Raw genomic sequence first — 7,337 nt, forward strand, 5'->3', positions numbered from 1 at the left:
GCAGGATCTAGAAGCCCTGAAGAACCAAGGGCCCCACCATGGCAGCCTCTGTTTCTGAGTTCAAACTCCCATAGTCCACGTCCCCCAATGCCAAAGTCCCAGAGCAGGGAACCTGCTGACCAGCTGCTATTGGGCTGAGTCACCCAGAACATTGGGTACAAAGAGGGTTTCTTGTACCCATAAATTTCTTGGTGCAGAAATTTATGCCCAGGGTGGAGGCAGGTCTTGTCTCAGGAGGACTTCAGCCAGAGTCCTCCCCTCCTTTCCCCAGACGGGTGGGAGAGGGTTCAATTCTTACAGAAGGGGTGAGTGCGTAGGCAGACTCCCCAAAAGCTCTACGACAGAGTTCTGCAATGTGAGGCTAAATCAAATGGTTTAGGAAGAGGTTAGTTATTGCGGCTTTGTGGCGTCACAGTGCCGTGCAACCTCCAGAATCCGAACTAAAGCAGCGATTCTCCACATGTGATCCCCCCACCCTTTCAGGGGTTTGAGGGGTCCTTCCTTTTTCAACTCCACATCTGTAAGGCTGGATTCTTTTATGCTTAAAGCAAACATATTGCACCTGGCCAGTGTGGCTCAGTGGTTGAGCATTGACCTATGAACCAGAAGGTCACGGGTCTATTCCCAGTCAGGACACATGCTTGGGTTGTGGGCTCGATCCCCAGTGTGGGGTGTGCAGGAGACAGCTGATCAATGTTTCTCTCTCATCATTAATGTTTCTATCTCTATCTCCTCTCTCTCTCTCCCTTCATCTCTGAAATCATCTCTGAAATAATATATATATTTAAAAGGCAAACATATTGCAATAGAAGATAGGTCGTAATGGATTGAAGGCAGAGGAGCTGTCCTCTATGGAGCTGGGCTTCAAACACATTTGTGAAAATGTAAAACAATGCCACTGCTCCCAACATTTGTCTTCTGAAAAGAGTTCCCATAACAAAATTACTTGTGTTTATTATTATTTTTAAATGATTACATATTCTGTATATTTCTCAGCTTTGATTTCTAATATGGTAAATACCAATAAAACCCACAGAACCAAAAGCTCTTTGAGGCCCTTGATAATTAAGGGCACAGTGGTCCTAAGAATAAGAAGTTTGAGAACAACTGAGTGAGAGCAAGAAGACCGGTACCACACGCTCTCCCTCCTCGGTCTGTTTCCTTCCTCCTGGGGCCTCCTGACCTTCAGCCCAAAGGGACCCTGGTCTCTGTCCAGCTCCTGGCGCTGGGAGTCCCACCTTGTTCTCTCTCTGCTGGGCTTCGCAGGGATGAGGAAGAGTCAGGGATCTGAATGTACCTCAGCTCTCCAGGGAAATGTCCCTGGAGAGCTGAGTCACCCAGAACATTGGGTACAAAGAGGGCTTCATAGCACACGGCCTCTGCTTAAAAGCAACCCCAGCTGGATGTAGGAAATCCACTTCCTGGGCAGAAAGACTTGGGTCGCCTCTGTGGGAACATTTTGTTCTGAGCGTATTTTCCTCGGTAGGAATTGTCAGAGAAAGTTCTTGCTTCTCTATGAGATAAGGCATCCATGCTGTGTGAGGGGAAATCCTTGGTCAGAAATGTTCCTTTGGGAGAGGAAAACTTCCGCTGTTGAGAGCAGAGAGAGGGTTTCAGGCGCTGGAGAGGCACTGAGTCACCCATCACAAGGTGACTGACTACCTCGGGCCACAGGTGGGGCCAGAGCGGGAAAGCACATCGCTCCATTTGAACAAAACAACGTGCAGCAAATCAAGCTCTAGGTGTGTGGACCGTGACAGAAGCGGGGAATCTGGAAGTCCTAAGGTTCAAGTCCAATTCCTCTCTCATCTTTCAGGTGAGAATAAAGCGACGTTTTCTTCTCAAGGGTCCCTGGTCTTCAGAGACAGAGACCGGAGGCTGACTGCCCGGCGGCACCCTCGCCCTGTCACTTGCTGTGCGAACTGTGCCTCAGTCTTCTAATCTGTAATTGGGGATAAAGAGACCCTACTTCAGAGGGTCGTTGTGAGAATTAGCCTGGCACAGACTTGAACACTCATTAAGTGTGAAATGTTATTACTCAAGTAAACGTCTACTAAGAGTCAGGCAGTTACGGTGGGGGAGGTGGTAGGAGCATAAAATTCTCAACCCCTGGCGCTAAGCGGGACACCATCTGTGGCCGAAGAGGGCCCTTCTTTTTGTAGGACGGCGTGGAAATGTGCTCGTAGGTTTGAATGATTCCAGTGTGAAGTTCAAGGAAGTTCAGGAAGTTTTTTGGTCTCTGTTTTCAAGAACAATCCAAATTGCAGCTAACAATTTTTCTTGGAGAATTCATGAGTCTGAAGGGGAGGAAGGGCAGGTGGAGATATGAGAGAGTGGGAGAAAGAGTCAGACTGCAGTTGTCACGAAGGGTCTGGAGAAACACAGGTTTGCACCCCGCTGCGGCCAGCTCCATTGTTTACACTGGGCACACGGGATGGGCCACCACATGCACTTGGTATTTCTACCCTCATTTCCAGCCTGTGTCTTCTGTCCCAGTTTTGGCACCAAAGTCCCACATCCCAGGAAAGCGTTCAGTTCCAGGGCAAACCAGGATGGGGACCACTAACACCCCCATCCACTCCTCAAATCTGACTGAGGAAATTTACTCATGTAGTTACTTGGTGTATAGAATTCCCATGACTCCTTCCCAATAATGCCTGCATGATATTTGCTGAAGGAAAGAGGAAATCACCTCTTGAGATGCATTTCAGACCCTGCCAGCCAAGAGCAACCTCCCGCTGCAGCAACTTGGACCCCAAGTTGACTCACTCCTGTGGGGGTGCAGCTGTCAGAGTGATCTACCAACACCCTCCACCTCCTTCTCCCTCACCTTCTTTAGAAGGAAGACATTTGTTAAAGGTCTAATGGGGTTGGGGGTCTGGACGGACCTGTGTGTTTGGTCATAGGAGTACTGGTCCTTCTAAACTAATAAGCGGGCACCCCATTCCATATACAAGCCCCCAGTTCTTCCTTGCTTATCTGCCTGGGGTGCTTGAGCAAAGAATCCCTGTTAAAAAGAAAGCTAGTCTGGCCCGGCCGGTGTGGCTCAGTGGTTGAGCATTGACCTATGAACCAGAAGGTTATGGTTTGATTCCCAGTCAGGGCACATGCTCGGGTTGTGGGCTCGATCCCAGTGTGGGGTATGCAGGAGGCAGCCAATCAATGATTCTCTCTCATCATTGATGTTTTCTATCTCTCTCTCCCTCTCCTTTCCTCTCTGAAATCAATAACAATATATTTTTTTTAAAAAGAAGGAAGCTAGTCTGGATGACTTCGTTTTTCCAAGCTAAGGTTCTGAGATTCTGATTTCAGTGAAGGCTCTTCTGCCCCACAGACAGTCCATGGATAGGGTGTTTTCAGACATCCCCCCCTCCCCCACTGTTGTCCTGTACCCACAGGACCTTTAGGAATGGTGGCCTTGATGCAGCTACTTCTGGGTTCAGAGACAGGACCTGGGCCAGAATGGGACAAGTCTACTGGTGTATCAGCTGACCTACCAGTTCCGCCTGGACTGGTCCTCCTTGGACTGGTCTGGGGGCACAGGCTGTTGTTTAGAAGTATCAGAAGCTGACAGGGTCGCTTAAGAGAGGCAGGCGTCTATAGGAAGGATATGGAGAGCTCACGTACTCAAAGGAAAGCTAAACAACTAATTTGAAAATGACAGAATAGGACAGAAACGAAGGTATAGTATAGTCTCTTTGGATCCACTTCAGTATGAATCAGCTTCAACAATCTTCAGTCTTTGAAAGATCAAATTCCCAGAAGAGAAGCCGATTGGCCAGCTTTGGTTAGTGACCTGCCCCTTGACTGGGCAACTGTATTGGTGGGACCCCATAGCAGAGGATGGGGTAGGAGGGAAGATATTTTACTAAATGAAGGTGCCATGGGTGATGGGCAGGCCAAACTGTAGATGTTCACTACAGCAGACTTTGCAGAGGACGGCTCTGAAGCCCACTTCAATTTTAGAGGCAGGGTCCAGAGGCGGGCTTAGCAATTCAATGCAGAGTTGCTAGTGTGACAGACAGCACACCATCAAACATTTTTTCTTTATAAAATTGGTGACATCTTCTTTGAAGAAACTTAGAAATCACAGAAAAGCCTGGAAAAGAGACATTTAAAAGTTATCTGTCATCCCACGACTTAGAAATGCCAGCTCCTTTTTCAGGGTTTCTTTTCTCCTTGTATGAATTACTGTTAACATAGTTGAGGACACATTGTGTATATCATTTTGTATTTGATGTTTAAGTGCCACACGTGGATCCAAAGCTGCTAGAGGAGAATCTTAGTGACATCGGCCCGGAGAACGGGCGTGACCTGCCACTGTCCTACCTGGCGGAAGAGGCAGAGGAGACTCTTTGTGGCCCACAGTTCCACCAACACGGGGGATCAGCATCCACTGTGCCCAGCCCAGGAAGTTGCCAAGCCCTGCCCTCCACCGCAGAGGAGGCTCATTCTGCACACCAGCCAAGGTGGACGGGAGCTTCCACAGACACAGCCTGTGTCAGGAGGGCCCCAATCTTCATGTTAGAGCCCATGGAAGCTCCTTGTGTTTGTGCTTCAGGAAGCTGTGACTCTAGACCATTCCTGTGGGTTTCTGTTTTTTTATTTTTATTTATTTTTTATTTTTCCCATCACCTTTTATACCCCATATACCTTCTTCCTCCTCTCCTCTCCCTCCCCCCGTTCTGCAGGTTTTGATGAGTTTCAATATTGTCCCTCTGACATGAACAGATCACATTTCCATCTGGTCTTTTTTTCTTTTCGTTTTTTGTTTTGTTTTGTTTTGTTTCTGTTAATCCTCACCCGAGGATATTTTCCCATTGATCTTTTAGAGAGAGTGGAAGAGAGAAAGACAGAGAGAAACATCGATGTGAGAGAAACACTGTGATTGGTTGCCTCCTGCATGCACCCCGACCAAGGCCAGGGCTGGTGAGGAGCCTGCAACCAAGATACATGCCCTTGACTGGAATAGAACCTGGGACCCGTTGGTCCACAGGGTGATGTTCTATCCACTGAGTCAAACCAGCTAGGGCTCCATCTGATCTTTAAAGGAGTCACCAGTACCTTTGTTAAGTCACTTGAAGTGATGTCAAGAAAATGCATCATGATGAAGACTGAAATCACTAGAAAGATGGGATTGTGGGAGAATCCTAGTTAAAATACAGCGGTAGCCATCTTCATAATGTGCCATGTGTATACAGATGTGTGTACTTAAATTCCCGAACTTGTGTATTTAAGAATCTAAAACTGAGAACTTGCTTGTGTTACCTTTGCTGACATTTGCTAAGGGATGAGATTCATGGTAATATTAGAGTTTAGAAGTCTATCACTTGGAGCAAGAGACATCTGTACGCCTGCGATGAACTCTCAGGAAAGAGTAGGCCATATTCCTGTCAGCGGAGTCCACTCTCAGAGCTGGGTGGAATCACTCCTGAAAGACTTCACACTGTCCAGAGAGGAGTGTTATTCATCCCCTGGGACTCAGGGGCCACCCTCCCATTCTAATACCTTCAGAGAAACTTGTTTTCTTTACTAAGACATTTCATCTCACAGAAAGGGGGCCCTCGGTCAAGGCTGGGGAGCCCTGGGGAATGCTGGGCTTGGTCTAGTGATAAATTAGGGACTTCAGTGTAGGGGCTCTTCCCTCTCTAATTCTCCTTCTATGAGCCTTCCATGAGCTCCTGTACTTCTCTCATTTCTTATTACTGTTTCTGAGGAGTCTTCCACCCTCTCCTTTTTTTAGTCTATCCTTTCTTCTAAATGATCTTGCCCACTTCAGGGTTCCAACTACCTATAAAACTGTGGCTCCTGAATTGATATCTCTAGCCCAGCTTTCTCTTGAGTTCCAGATGCACTTATCCACAGACGACTACATGTTTCTACCTTAAAGTTGTCATGTATACCTCAAGTTCAGCATGTCCTCCAAACTCATTCTTCTTCCTGTGTCTCTTACCCCAGTCAATGGCACCATGAATCTGCCAACCTAGAAACCTAGGAGTCATTACTCCCTCCCTCTATCCTTGTGCTGTTCATTAAATTCTGTTTAATTCATTAATTTGGTCATTCAGTGAATAAATCTGAAGCCCTTAATATGTGCCAGGCAGGGTGGTAGGTAACTAATGGTGAGCAAAAAAAGACAAGGTTCCCTGGCCAGGTAGCTCAGTTGGTTAGAGAGTCATCCCAATATGCCAAGTTTGTAGGGTTTGATCCCTGGTCAGGACACATACAAGAATCAACCAATGAATATGTAAATATGTGGAACAAAAATCCGATCTCTCTCTCTCCCTCCCTCCCTCTTCCTTCCTCTCTCTCTGTCTCAAATCAATTTTTAAAAAAATTAAAATAAAAAGACAAGTTCCCTGCCTTTATATTTGGGGAAACAGACAAATGATGGTGCAAAAGAAATATGCAAAGCCATGAGTGTTTAGTTTGGGGAAGGAAAATTTAAGAGAAGACCAAAAGAATTCCTTGGGAGTTAACTAGATCAAGGACATGGTGTGGGAGTTCAATTTCTAAACAGGCGGGTCAGAGTGCCCACAGTCCTAAATGAGATGGACTGAGTGAGACTTCAAGAAGCCATTGTGGCTCAAGCCTAATGAATTACAGGAATAACGATGGGAGGGGAGACTGGAGAGGAAGGTTAGAGGCCCTATTGTTCAGCACCTTAAAAGGATTTGGGCCCTTCTTCTATAAGGACAGGAAAGGCATCGAGGACTTTTTTGGGAGTGGGGTTAAGGAATGACCGATTTATATATGAAAGTCACTCTAGCTGAATGGATTGGATGTGGCCTGAGTGGATGTGGGGAAGGTGATCCCATTGGCTTCCTTCTTGCCATCCCTATAGCAGGGACCCCCAGTCCAGACTTTGGCTGTCTCTTGCCTTCTAGCAGAAGTCACCACTACTGTTATCCCCTTTTAATGTACCTTCAGTGTGACTCTCAGACCTACCTTCCAACTGCTCGCAACAACAAAGAAAATCAGTGATTCTTCATTGTGTTCAAAATAAAGTCCAAACTCTTTGGCTGGCCCACAAGTCACTTCAAGCCTGGCCCTTGTCTCCTTCTCCAGTGTCCCATCCAACTACTTGTCCTCAAGTACCCTGGGTCTTAGTCCATAAAAAGGGGATTTGAGCCCTAACCGGTTTGGCTCAGTGGATAGAGCATCGGCCTGCGGACTCAGGGGTCCCAGGTTCGATTCCGGTCACGGGCGTGTGCCTTGGTTGCGGGCACATCCCCAGAAGGGAGTGTGCAGGAGGCAGCTGATCGATGTTTCTCTCTCATTGATGTTTCTAACTCTCTATCCCTCTCCCTTCCTCTCTGTAAAAAATCAATAATATA

The 7,337-nt window shown here is 47.0% G+C and overlaps 1 protein-coding gene across 2 annotated transcripts in view; it reads left to right on the forward strand.

Annotated features, from left to right (window-relative positions):
* The first annotated feature begins 1,557 nt into the window (after window positions 1–1,557).
* ODF1 (outer dense fiber of sperm tails 1) overlaps window positions 1,558–7,337 on the forward strand; it is a 16,099-nt gene continuing 10,319 nt past the window's right edge. Inside the window, exons 1-2 of one of the 2 annotated variants that reach the window (XR_001364586.1) lie at window positions 1,558–1,816; window positions 4,247–4,404. The gene's annotated coding sequence lies outside the window, so the exon portion shown is untranslated. Of the gene's footprint in view, window positions 1,817–4,246; window positions 4,405–7,337 lie in introns of those variants that run through there. The other variant, XR_314318.2, reaches the window with a different exon arrangement.

The sequence above is a fragment of the Myotis brandtii genome, unplaced genomic scaffold (genome assembly GCF_000412655.1).
Source record: "Myotis brandtii unplaced genomic scaffold, ASM41265v1 scaffold59, whole genome shotgun sequence".
NCBI lineage: Eukaryota > Metazoa > Chordata > Mammalia > Chiroptera > Vespertilionidae > Myotis > Myotis brandtii.